Here is a 13868-nt window from a genome sequence, read left to right as displayed (position 1 = left end):
GGCATGGCCTATGCTAATAAACCTTTATCTTGAGCCAGAATGAAACACTTCTCAATTTTTAAAAATAATAAATTAGTTACCTATCTCATGCAAGGGAAGGAGCTAGCATGCTTCCATGTTCTCCCCCTTCCGTGCCTTTGTATTGATATAAGAAAGGGCACTGGAGCTGACATCATAGAAGGACAGAACGCCTGGATGAGGACAGTCAGACATTGCCACAAAAGCTGTCGAGGTGAAGAGGTCGCTTGACATTTTTTGTAATTAATTAATTTTATTTTATGTGTATGATTGTTTTGCTTGCATGTATGTATGTGTGTGTGCCATGTGTGTGCCTGGTGCCCATGGAGTTCAGAACAGGGCATCAGATCCCTGGAACGGGAATTATGAATGGTTGAAAACCACCCTGTGGGTGCTAGGAATGGAACGTGGTCTTCTGCAAGAACACTCAGTGCTTCTCACCACTGCCCCGTCTCTCCAGCCCCCACAGGGTACTTTATGATGAAACCTAGGACAAAGGCATCTTAAGGTGCCAAACTGTTGTCCAAGTAAAACTGACACAATTGCCTCCTCCTCTCTCACTCCCTGGAAAGATAGTGGGACTTTCCAGAGACAGGTGACTAGGATGATGCCATCAATGACAGGTAATAGATACTGGCTGCATACTCTGAGTGATCTATTTCTAAGGTAGATGTTGGAAGTATAAAAAATGGTTTTGTTGTTATTGCTGGTGATTTTTGTTTGTTTATTTTGTTGTTGTTTTTCTATCTGGTTGGTTGGTTTTTTTAGGACAAGGTCTCACTATGAAGCTCTGGCTAGCCTAGAACTCACTCTGTAGACCAGGCTGACCTCAAATTCATGGAGAGCCACCAACTCCTTGTGAGTACTGGGAGTAAAGGCATGATCCACCACTCCTGGGTGAAAAAGCAGGTATAAATAGATTAATTTAGGCAGGGTCTGGTGGCACGTGCTCTGAGAAGCAGAGGAAGGCAGATGTCTCTGAGTTTAAGGCCAGCTAGGCCTACATAGTGAGTTCTAGACCAGCCAGAGCTGCGTAATGAAAATTGTTTCAAAAAGAAATAATAACAAAAGATTAATTTACAGGCTGGGAGTGGTGTTGTACACCTGGAACCCCAGACCTCAGGAGGCAGAGATAGGAGGAAAGAGAATTCAAGACCAGCCTGGAATACACAGTGAGACCTCATGTCAAAAAAACAAAAGAGAGACTTAGTTTGTTCTCTATAGCTTTCCTGAGAACCTACTGGCTATCAGTGGCCATCTGTTCTGAATTCTGTAACCTTTCTATTGCTCAATACATCCTTATTTTGAGACTTAATGTTTTCCCAGCAACCTAAACAAAACTATAAAGACTAAGTTGTATTCATTATAATCAAAACTCACTTTAGAGTTTAATAATATTTTGGCTCACTCATTTATAACATTTTTTCTTACTCTAAAGATGAATTGCAAAAATGTGATCAGAAGGCTTAAATTCTCAGGCTCTGGCTATGATTCCATTGGAAGCCTGCCTTCCTGGCACGCAGAAAGCCCTGAGTTGGATTCCTGTGTATCCTAACGCTAGGCATGGTGGCACATATCTATGATTCCAGAACTCAGGAGCTGGAGGCATTGGGAACAAAGGTTAAAGGTCATCCCTCTATATACCAAGTTTGAGACCAGACTGGGTTACAAGCAACGGGGTCTAATGAACAGAACATTTCGACTCTCAGTGCGGAAACTTGAAACTGACAGATAAGAGAAACTGGGTGTAATTATAAACAAGAAATGGAATTTTGATAAAAGGCATCTTTCCCTTGACTTTTCAGAAGTCAATAATTTATTATACCTAATGCAAGTGTAACATCTTTTAAAAAATATTTATGGGTTATTCCTCCTTTGGGAGTTCTTTCTCACTTTTGCTTTATAAATCTTTTCAGTTTAAAAGTAAATAAGTAGATAGACAGGTAGGTAGATGATAGATAGATAAGAGAGATGGATGGATAGATAAGATAGATGGATAGGTAGATAGACAGTAATTATGGGATCTGGGGAGGTTATGTGCTTGTCATGCCATCATGAAGTTCTGAAATTGAATCCCAAGCATCTATGTACAGAATATGAATATGGCAGTGCACCCCCACAATCCCAGCATGTCAGCATGTGCCTGTAATCCTAGAATTGGCAAAGTAGAGACAGGAGCATCCCTGGGGCTGGCTGGTCCCCAATTCACTGAGCTCAAGGTTTAGTGAGAGACTTTGAAAGATATCAATGATGAAAGACACCTTTTAACAACCTCTGGCCTCTACACACATGAATATATGTATGCAGTGGCACACACACACACACACACACACACACACACACACAAGCATGTATTCAGATATACACCACACATACACAAAAGTGTTATGGTACAGTCGTGTCATTCTACAGCTAGTTATTCATGGAATAAAGCAGTAGAAATCAGATATTTAAAACATAGAAATAGGAAGCTCTTAAAAAGCCAAGGATTGGTTAACCTTTACCAACCAAAAACCAAGACTGCATCAAAGTTTTTACAGGGTGGACATGCTACACTGGCTGCAGACGTGTATATATTAGTTGAGAAAGAAACAAGCAGCCAGCACTGCTGTGTGCCTACAGGAAGAAACAATAGTGAAGGAAATCGCAGCCCCTGCCTCTCAGCAATGACAGAGCAACCAGCTCATTAAAAGATTCAGCTGCAAGAGACATAATGGGTGGCCACGTAGTCTGAAGATACTAGGTTTCAGAAATGGGTCTGTCTCTGGGTGTTAATAGACCTGTCTTTTGTTATATTCCCTTGTTGTAGGATTAACACATTAAAGATAATCAACTATAAAAATTGTTGGCACCAAAAAGTAAGAAGTATTGAACTATTCAAAGTATAAGATGACGTGTGACCCTTGGGGTAACCTATCCATTCTGGGCTAACATCTGCACAGATGTTACAAGAACAGACACGGGTGGCATTGAGCTGCCTTAGTAGGAATCGCGGCAGCACCCCTAAACTGCCCCGTTTACCATCACCCGATAACAAGAAAAATTATCAATTTCACATGAGAAAGTCCTTGACAAAACAGGAAATGTATTAATTTTATAAACCCTGTGTTGATTTGAATGAGAACGTCCCACATAGGCTCATGTTTGAAGGCTTGGTCCCTCAATGGTAGAAATGTTTGGAAAGGGTTTCAAAAGCCTAGGCTAATCTATCTAACTATCTATCTATCTATCTATCTATCTATCTATCTATCTCTGTCCCTCTCTAACTCTTATCTCTCTCCAACTTTCTTTTTTTTTTTTTTTAAAGATGGGCCACTTTTTATTTGTTTGTTTTGCTTTGCTTTGTTTTTCGAGACAGGGTTTCTCTGTATAGCCTTGCCTGTCCTGGAACTCACTCATTAGACCAGGCTGACCTCGAACTCAGAAATCTGCCTGCCTCTGCTTCCCAAGTGCTGGGTTTAAAGGCGTGCGCCACTACTGTCCGGCCCACTTTTTTTTTTTTAAATGTAAGTTTTTTGTTATATGTAAGTACACTGTAGCTGTCTTCAGACACCCCAGAAGAGGGCACCAGATCTCATTACTGATGGTCATGAGCCACCATGTGGTTGCTGGGATTAGAACTCAGGACCTTCAGAAGAGCAGTCAGTGCTCTTAACCACTGAGCCATCTCTCCAGCCCTCTCTCCAACTTTCAAATAAGTTGTAAGCTCCAGGCACTGTTCCAGCCTCAGGCCAGCCTGCCTGTTGCCCTATATACCCTGACAGTCATGCACTAACCCTCTGAAACTGTAAGAAAGCTCCCAGTTAAATGCTTTCTTTTACAAGTTGCATTGTCCTGGTGTCTCTCCACAACAACAGAAAAGCAACTAAGACAAACCCCGAGGCCGAGTTTGTATCATTTCAATATTCGTGAGACAAAATGGAGAACAGACACAGAACACCGTGCCAACAATGTCCTGAGAGGAGAGCAGCCGAGCTACCATCTCAGCAGTGAGCGAGTTAACCTTCTAGCTCAGGGAGTCCCACATTTATTTAACTGAGCAGTGGACCAACAACCACAGCCACTCAGCTTTGAGGCATCTTCTTAAAAGTGAACGCAGAATACATTGTCAATTTCTAAGGCCAATAATAAAATTCAACAGAAAAAGCAAGGCTTGAGCCGGGTGTGGTGGTGCACGCCTTTAATCTCAGCACTCGGGAGGCAGAGGCAGGCGGATTTCTGAGTTCAAGGCCAGCCTGGTCTACAAAGTGAGTTCCAGGACAGCCAGGGCTATACAGAGAAACCCTGTGTCGAAAAACCAAAAAAAGAGAAAAAAAGAAAAAAAAAAGAAAACTCGACCAGTATTGGGCATGCAAGCTGTTTTATTAAGTACAGGTACAGGTGATTACAACCAATCTTTATATATATGTATATATATAGGTTTATATATATGTATATATATATATACCTACCACCTTGAGCTTAAAAGCATCCAATACTTAACAGACATCTCAGATGACATCCGTGGAAAAACCAAGCATGTAAATGTGCTACCAAGGGTGGAAATGTTTCAGCTTTGGGAAGATTCATAACCCTCAGGGAAGCTTTTCAAACAGCCCATGTGGTATAGTCCTGTTTCACACATGGGGAGACTCCATTGTAAGTGTAGGTCAGGGAGGGTTCTAACAACAGAATCAAGAGGACATTGAAATGCCTTTAATTCACAGTCCAACTAACTTTAAGAAACTCACTCTTTGTGGTTTTACTTTTTAAGTGCTTGGTTTTTTTAAATTGTTAATTATGTGTATGGGTATGTTCTGTGTGGGGGTACGCATAAGTACGTGGAAGCATCCAAAGGGGCGAGCTGAGGTCATCAGATCCTCTGACGCTAGCCATAGGGTGCTGGACGCCAAACCAGGGTCCCATTTCCTATCCCCAGGAACCAGCAGTTGTTAAACTCGAGTACAATACCTACAACTATCTGAAAAGACTCTTCATGTCGTCTCTCCCTTTCCAGCTAAATATGAATGATATATAAAATGCATATTATCTTTGTGAGGTCAGAGTGCTGTTCCAAAACAACACTGCAAACTGATTACATGCAGAGGCACTGAGAACCCCATCCTCCTAGTTAAAATATTAGAGATTTGTGAGCATGAAAGATGATGTTATTCACCCCCAATATTTTATTCCCTAACAATATCTTTTTTGAAAAGGAGTCACTGGACCTTCAGAAGTTTATACCACGAACTTCTGATGAATAAGTAAATTATCTAAGTCTCAGCTTCAATACTTAACATGCTAAACTATGGACCACAGAAACATACACATAGCATGATGTTTAATATTTTTTGAAGGTAAAAAGTAGTTCTATGTCAAAAATAAATTTGAGAATGACTTATGTAGGGGAAATGAATTATTTCTTACTATCTATTAATATTACAAATAATATTAATTATAAAACATGATAGTATCTCTACTGATCCCCTAACCATTCCAGCAAGAACAAAAGGATGCCTTAAAGTACCCAAGAACCTTTGAGGAAGAAGTTCTCAACCTGTGGGGCGAGACCCCTTTGGGGGTCAAATGACCTTGTCACAGGGATCGCTTAAAACCATCAGAAAATAGATATTTACAGGAGCAAAATTACAGTTATGAAATGATGTTATGGATGGGGGGTCACCACAACATGAGGGACTGTGTTAAAGGTCACAGCATTGGGAAGGTTGAGAACCTGGAGGAAGCCGCAGTTTCCAGCCACCTTGTTCTGGCACTTGGTCATCTTAAAGGCCAGTGCTCTCAGGATGAATGTCACTGTCCTCCTGTCCCCTGGCAGCCTTGACTGATAGCACAAAAGCCTTCTGCAACAGGTATTTTATTTCCCGGGATACAATGGCCTTTGAATAGCTTTTGAAAAAAGATCCCTGAGCAATACATATTTGCATTCAGAGTGATCTATCATCGCTGATGGGACAAAAGAACTTTAAACAGCCCAAAGAAGTAAATGCTATGGGGGGGGGGCGGTATAAATATATTTTAAAAATGAAGAGGGCTGCAGAGATGGCTCAGAGGTTAAGAGCACTGACTGCTCTTCCAGGGGTCCTGAGTTCAATTCCCAGCAACCACATGATGGCTCACAACCATCTGTAGTGAGGTCCCATGCCCTCATCTTGTGTGTCTGAGGACAGTGACAGTGTGTTCATATACATAAAATAAATAAGTCTTTTTTTAAAAAAAAATGAAGAAATGTAAAATCAAGCAGTTTAGATTTTTAAATGATTTATGGTTTTTTTTTATTTTATTTTGGGGCAGTGGGTGGGGGGCATTGTGTGAGTGGCAGTAAAAGCCAGCAGAGGGCATCTGACCCCCTGGAAGAGCAGTTACAGGGCTTATGAGCTGCCCAGTGTGGGTGCTGGGAACCAAACTCAGGTCCTCTAGCAGCAAGCACTTCTTAGCCACTGAGCCAAGCCCCAATTTTAAAATCACATTTAAATCAAAATTTAGCATTCCAATTTTTCAATCTCTTCTTGGTTCTATAAACTCATCACTTGATTAGATGTTTTGTTTTGTTTTGTTTTGTTTTGTTTTGTTTTGTTTTCTGAGACAGGGTTTCTCTGTGCAGTCCTGGCCGGCCTTGAACTCAGAAATCCACCTGCCTCTGCCTCCCAAGTGCTGGGATTACAGGCAAGCCCCACCACTGCCTGGCCAGATTTTTTTTTTAACTGCTTCATACAGCTGTTAAATTCAACTCATAAAAATTGTTTTTATTTTGCTCTGTTTTTTCTTTTGAGGCAAGGTATCACAAAGCCCCAGGCTAGCCTTGACCTCACTGTGTAGCCAAGGCTCACCTTGATCTCCTCTTGATCCCCCTGCCTCAGCCTTCCTTCCAAGTGCTGGGATGACAGGTATGGACCGTTATGGCAGCTATGGCTTCATTGTTAAAACAGAAATGCTAGATTCAAATGTGCAGTCCTCAATGCTGTCCTCCAGATGGGGCTCTGGATACTGAGACCAAAGGCCAGAAGAGCTCATGACTGATAAGCAAATACCACACGCCTCACATTCCTCTCTCTTGCTGATCAGACAGACAGAGTGACTCACAAGCCTGGAGCCACTTCTCAGGTGTGTATAAGCAGATATTTACGAAGATGTCCGGAATTTTCTTTTCTTTTCTTTTTTCTTTTTTTTTTTTTTTTTTTTTGGTTTTCGAGACAGGGTTTCTCTGTAGTCTTGGCTGTCCTGGAACTCACTTTGTAGACCAGGCTGGCCTCGAACTCAGAAATCCGCCTGCCTCTGCCTCCCAAGTGCTGGGATTAAAGGCGTGTGCCACCACCGCCCGGCTGGAATTTGATTAACAACAAAACTGCTCGTTTCTAAACTTCATCAAACCTTGTGCTTTCCAAACTTCTTCCAGACCTACCACTCTGAGCTTTAGAGATAAAGACCATGTGGTTTGCACTGAAAAAGGACCATAGTGTGAGGGCACGGGGTGGGGGTGGGGGGTGAGGGGGGTGCCTGGTCTCCACAAATAACTCCAGCCTGTAAAAAATGATAGGTGGCCTTCCCTTCATTGCCCCCTTGCTAAGCACACAGATGGAAGCCACCAGGTTGGCATTCACACACCTGCAGAGTTGTCTGATCACGTTTTAGCCAGATGTGTATTGAATGCATCTGATGTCAAACAACCATTCCGACGACGCCTCCCTTTTTTTTTAATGTGACAAAATCAGACTCGGTTGTAATAATAAAATGGCATAAATGATGTGGCCAACATGACATGCAGATAGTAACATCAATCTCTGATTGGCCTTTGTTTGAATAGTTTCACCATTTTTTGTTTTGTTTTGTTTTGTTTTTGTTTTTCGAGACAGGGTTTCTCTGTATAGCCCTGGCTGTCCTGGACCTCACTTTGTAGACCAGGCTGACCGCGAACTCAGAAATCTGCCTGCCTCTGCCTCCCAAGTGCTGGGATTAAAGGCATGCGCCACCACGCCCAGCCACACCCTTTCATTTTGTTTGGGGTGAAGCAATAATAAGGGCTACTTACTAGAACATCAATGAAGGGCTACAGGAGCAAGGCCAACTGGAGAAAATGTGCCCCCGCCACCAGCTCCAGAACCATCACCTATAATAGGCCCCGTGGCATGGTGGCTGGAGCAGAGAGCTGAGAGCTCATATCTTTTATTCCAAACAGGAAACAGAGAGGGAACTGGAAATGGCAGGAGTCTGTGAAAGCTCGCCTCCAGTGACCAAGAGCCGCCACCACCAGCCTCCCAGAAAAGTGCTACCAGCCGGAGAACTAGTGTTTAAAACAAGAGCCTGGGAGGATATTTGAGACTCAAACCATAGTATTGATCTTTGGACATATATATATATGTGTGTGTGTGTGTGTGTGTGTGTGTGTGTGTGTGTGTGTGTGTAAAGAATACCAGGTTTGCCAATCGACCACACCATAGCCAAAAGCAAAAACTCATTGGTTAGTCTTAGGGATGTTCTCATGTGACATCAAAGAGATGGGGATATCTTAAACACAACGGTAAGTTCGTTAGACATCCCTGGCTTTCTTTCTTTTTGATACATTTCAGCAACTTGCTAAAATTGCTTGCCCCTGATATTAAAATAAACAAATAAGTTCCCAAGTATTTCTTCTACAAAATCAGAGAAGCACTGAGTGAGAGAGAGAGAGAGAGAGAGAGAGAGAGAGAGAGAAATGATTTTCCACTTCACCGATTCAGAACAGGTGTCTAGTTCCTGGTGCAATGCAGGGTGCTCTGTAATCCTAGCTGGACCTCAACCCAGCTGCACTGAGTGTTATAGCTCAGCACACACTTCCCCACACCGACTCTGCTCTCACAAACGAATATCTATTTCCTTCCATGTTATTGTTACATAGTAAGTTGTTTCTACCAAATTCCCTGTGCACCATTACCAAAGACTCGGCTTAAACCTTGATGGTCCAAGACAATGTATAATTACCAAATATACTCTACCTGATGGCCCACACCTAAAAGAACAAGAAAAAGATAATTCCAAAAAGAACAGTTCACGCAGACCAGTGCAAAATCATCTGAACTGAACTGCAATGTGTATATATTTTTTTAATCCATGTCAAAGTTCAGAGTAAGTTCTCAGGCTGTGTCCCTCTTCTGCCCCAGGTCCACAGTAAACATCTCACTTAGGGAGGAACTTCTGGACTTTATAGAATTTTCCCACTGATGAGTTAAGGTTAAAAAGAATGAAGTGTTTCCAAAGTTCTGACAGGTTCACATCTGAAGAAATGCTCCCAAAAGAGCAAGTTCCATGAGGTTCACAGGACGAGCTTCAGGCAGCCAAGGTCAGTTTGGGAGTTGATAGCTTTGACCTCTGCCTGACCTCCACAGGGATTGGTGGTCTTGCTAGCATTTTCATCTTGGCCAATGGCAGGGAATTAAGAAACATGGGATGCAGTTGCTTGAAGATACCTGCCTCTGCCTCCCCATCATTTGGACCACAGACATGGGTCACTGCACCCAGCTTTTATGTGAGTGCTGCCGACCAAAGGCAGGGCCTCATGCTTGCCTGTCAAGCACACTGAGCCATCGCCCAGCCCCTTCACTTATTCCTAACCACATCTCAAAATGAAAGAACATGATACGAAGGCAACAACTAAAGACACCAGTTGTGTTCAAAGCAAGCTCACACACAGTGACTGCTATAAAAGGAATGATCTGGGGCTGGAGAGACAGCTCAGCGGCTAAGCACTCCTCCGCTCTTGTAGAGGACTTGGGTTGATTCCTAGCACCCATGCGTGGCTCACAACCATTCCTAACTCTAGGACCAGGGGACACAATGCCCTCTTCTGACCCCCTCCAGCAAATATCTCCACACAGCACCAACACTCACAAATAAAATAAAGCAAACAAATCTAATTTTAAAAGCTTTTTTTAAAAAACATATGAAAAGGGGTAATCATGAGACTAGGGATACTATACCACTGTGGTTCTCTAAACAAACGTACATATATAACAAATATTTATTAAAGGAGGAATAAGAAAGAGTCAGATCCAGTTCTCCACACATATTCAAGAGTGATGGGGCTGGTGAGATGGCTCAATGGGTAAGAGCACTGACTGCTCTTCCAAAGGTTCCCAGCAACCACATGGTGGCTCACAACCACCCATAATGAGATCTGATGCCCTCTTCTGGTGCATCTGAAAACAGCTACAGTGTACTCATTTATAATAATAAATAAATCTTTAAAAAAAAAAAGAGTGATCACCCCACATACAAAACAAACAAACAAAAAAACTTAGCAGCCCAACAACAGATGTAGGAGAAACAGTATTTATCACTGGCATTTTCTAGAACTCCCAAAACGTGGTAATAATTAAAATTTGATGACAAAGCAAGCCTCACACACTTAATGCATGTGCTTGGGTGGACTGCTCTCCCAGGACGCTGAGGAAGCCACCGACAGCAGCCTGTTTGTCAATCTTTAAGTTTTTGACAATGAGACTGAAGGGAGGTGGAGTGACTTAAACATTGTGTTCCCCAAAGGTCAGGTCTACCTCAAACCCCAAAATGGGACCTTATTTGAAAATAATGCTTTAAAGACATCAATCATTGAGTTTGAATGAGGTCATATCAAGCTCTAACCCAACAGATAAGAAGGTGGGCATGGGGGCTAGGAAGACGGCTCACAACTTAACCGCAGGAAAGCAGTTAAGAGCACTGACTGCTCTTCCAGAGGTCCTGAGTTCAATTCCCAGCAACCACATGGTGGCTCACAACCATCTGTAATGGGATCTCATGCCCTCTTCTGGGGTGTCTGAAGACAGCAACAGTATAATCAAAGAAAGAAAGAAAGAAAGAAAGAAAGAAAGAAAGAAAGAAAGAAAGAAAGAAAGAAAGAAAGAAAGAAAGAAAGAAAGAAAGGTGACTTGTGCTGTGATTCCAGCATTTGGGAGGCAGAAAATTAATACCCCAGACAACACTGCATAGCCTTCATTCTTCTGAATTCCACGCTGTCTGCCTGGGTGCTAGTGAGGTCTTCAGAGAGATCTGAGCAGCACTCAGAAATGATGTAAGTTTCAGACCAGCCTGGGCCACATAGTGAGACCTTGTCTCAAAAACACACAAACTTCAGAAGAAAGAGAAATGTGGTGGGTAGGGTTGGGAGGGGAAAGAGCTATACGGTGAAGGGGACAGAAACTGGAGTCAGGCACCTACAGAGTAAAGCAAAGGAGGGTTTCAGGCAGTGAGGGGGAAGAGGCAAGGAAGGGCCTTCGACAAGTCTGTAGGGAAGCCTAGCTCCAGATGCACCTTGGCTGGGATTTGCAGCATCCGCCGCTGTGAGAGAAGACGCTCTCACTGTTTCGAGCAACCCAGTTTATCAGAATTTGCTCTGACAACACTGGGGAAATTAATACACTGGAAAACACAGCATAGCCTCGGGGACTGTGTGTGAAAATACACCTTCATTATTCTGAATTCCACACTGTCTGCCTGGGAGCTGGTGGGGTCTTCAGGGAATTGTGAGCAGCCCTCAGAAAGAAAGAGCGAGAATTCCATGGGTGTCACATTCCCTTTCTGCCCTAGGAAACTGCAAAGATGAAAATGGGGATTTAAAACTCAAAGAAAGGACTGGAGTGTATTTTACATAAAACTGAAGAAGTCCCAATCGCTTTTCTAATTAGAACAGCTATTGGCAATCTTCTGCCTCTGGCTTGGGAATAGGAGACACAAGTTCTAGTTGGCTGCTTACATTGTCTTACCGCCTTTCGAAAATAATTTATTTTAGCTGAACAATCTTGACACCAGAGACAATACAGAGAGCCTTCAGCAAGATTAGTTATTCTGCATGAAGAGATGCGTTAAAGAGAAATGGCAATGAAGTGACTTTCTATCCCAAAAAAGCAAGCTATGATCATCATTCAGAAATAGTCGGTGAGCCAGGCAGTGGTGGCGCACGCCTTTAATCCCAGCACTCGGGAGGCAGAGGCAGGCGGATTTCTGAGTTCGAGGCCAGCCTGGTCTACAAAGTGAGTTCCAGGACAGCCAGAGCTATACAGAGAAACCCTGTCTTGAAAAACAAAAACAAAAACAGAAACAACAACAAAGAAACAACAACAAAACCAACCAAACAACAACAAAAACAGTCAGTGGGTCAGTGAGCCAGCTTAGCAGATCAAGGTGCCTACTACACACAGCTGATGGCCAAGTCTGGCTCCCCAGGACCCCAGTGTTGGGAGAAGAGAACCAACTCCACCGCACTGGCCTGTGAGCACCACACATGAGCTAAAGTAAACCTTTCTGTCTCTTACTCTTTCTCGCAGGTCCTTTAGTCACAGAAATGTAGAAGTAGCGCCCCCTCCCCCACCAACCATTATGCAAACTCTGGTTCCCAGTTCATCAATACATCCAGGTATTTGCTCAGATGCCAATATGTGGACAATCTCCTGATCCACAGGTGGTCACTATTACACTGTGGTAAAGTCGGACCCGGCAGTGGTAGTAGTTGCCATAGCCATCATCTTAACTGCAGTCACGGCTAGAAGAACTCTGGCAGTTTGGTTTCCATTCTGGTCCAAGCAGCCAGTGACCTCCTCACGGCCAACCCTCAGGACCCTTCTCAGTGTCTCTCCATCAGGAGCACCTCTGCAATGGCTGATGCTTGTGAGCACTGTCTGCTCCTAGAGTACCCTTCCTCGGGCTCCGCACACCTCTACCAAGTGACTCTACTTCTGGCCATTCCTTGTGTAGATTTATCTACAGACTTTTCTCTTCCACATCCTTATTTATTATAATTCCTCAGGGTTCTGTCCTCTTTGTGTCTTCCCCTAGCACACCTACAATTATCAATATTTTGCTGATTTCCATGTTCCTAATCCAGTTCAAATGCTTATGTAGTTCTGTTTCTGTGTTTCCTTTACAGATTGGGGGAGAGGTCATACTAGATAGCCCAGGCTGGCCTCAAACTCTGACCCCTTTGCCTCAGCCTCTCAAGGGCTGAGATGACAGACATCTGCCACCATGCCTGGCTTGCTTCCAAAGTTCTCTATTTCTCTAGCATGCTCATCAACCATTATTATAAGTGCTTGCTTGCTTCATGAAGTCACCTCCCAACCAAATTATTAGCATTACCAAGGCCTCAGAAAGAAATGAGCATAGCGTATAATCATGAACATAGCAGCCAAAACACAATAGCACCCCAAGAGGCAACTGAATGAATAAGCACCCACAATCACGTGCTCCACAGAAGCCACCGAGAGAGGGTACACGCCACGTCTACACATGAGGGAGCGACATGTCATCGCTCTCCTCAAAGGCTGGCCTCTTCATGCAGAGTAAACAACAGTACAGCCACAGTGAGTCTAAGTGAAAAGAAACGGTGTACCACAAACAGAAGCTCTTTTGCTCTGCAGTGAGCTTGGGTGACTCATGACTTCTCACATTTTTATGAAGACCACACTCAATAAGCCAGCATGTGGGAGAACGCATCCCCACTGCCAAGAGGGTGAGGGGAAAAAAAGTCCAAGAGTCGTCCTCAAACATGCTGTGTATGTGTGCACACACACAAACATGCTTCCTCTTGTAGAAATGGGTAGCACAGTTAAACAAAAGGAGCAAAGGGTGTGTCCCACACTCAGGATGCCACCTGGGCAAGAGGAGAGGTGAGACCTGTTGTGAGAGGTGACACCACAGGGCGCCCTCTATCAACCACAGACACCGAAGGTCCAGGTCAGGGGAAGGAAAACTGTAGGAAAGGATTGGTATCACTGTGACATATACACTGTGGCTGTGATAGGCTAGAATCGAGTTATGCCATTCCAATGGCCCCTTCTTAACATAAAGAAATGGCACTGGAAGGGGTGACTTAACCCATAGAGCTA

The 13868-nt window shown here is 43.4% G+C and overlaps 1 protein-coding gene across 3 annotated transcripts in view; it reads right to left on the bottom strand.

Moving 5' to 3' along the window:
• Positions 1-13868, bottom strand: part of Manba (mannosidase, beta A, lysosomal) — an 85794-nt gene that overhangs the window by 30070 nt on the left and 41856 nt on the right. The gene's annotated exons all lie outside the window — the stretch shown is intronic.

This window comes from Mus musculus, chromosome 3 (assembly GCF_000001635.26).
Source record: "Mus musculus strain C57BL/6J chromosome 3, GRCm38.p6 C57BL/6J".
Classification (NCBI taxonomy): Eukaryota; Metazoa; Chordata; class Mammalia; order Rodentia; family Muridae; genus Mus; species Mus musculus.
This window is presented reverse-complemented; position numbering and strand designations above follow the sequence as displayed.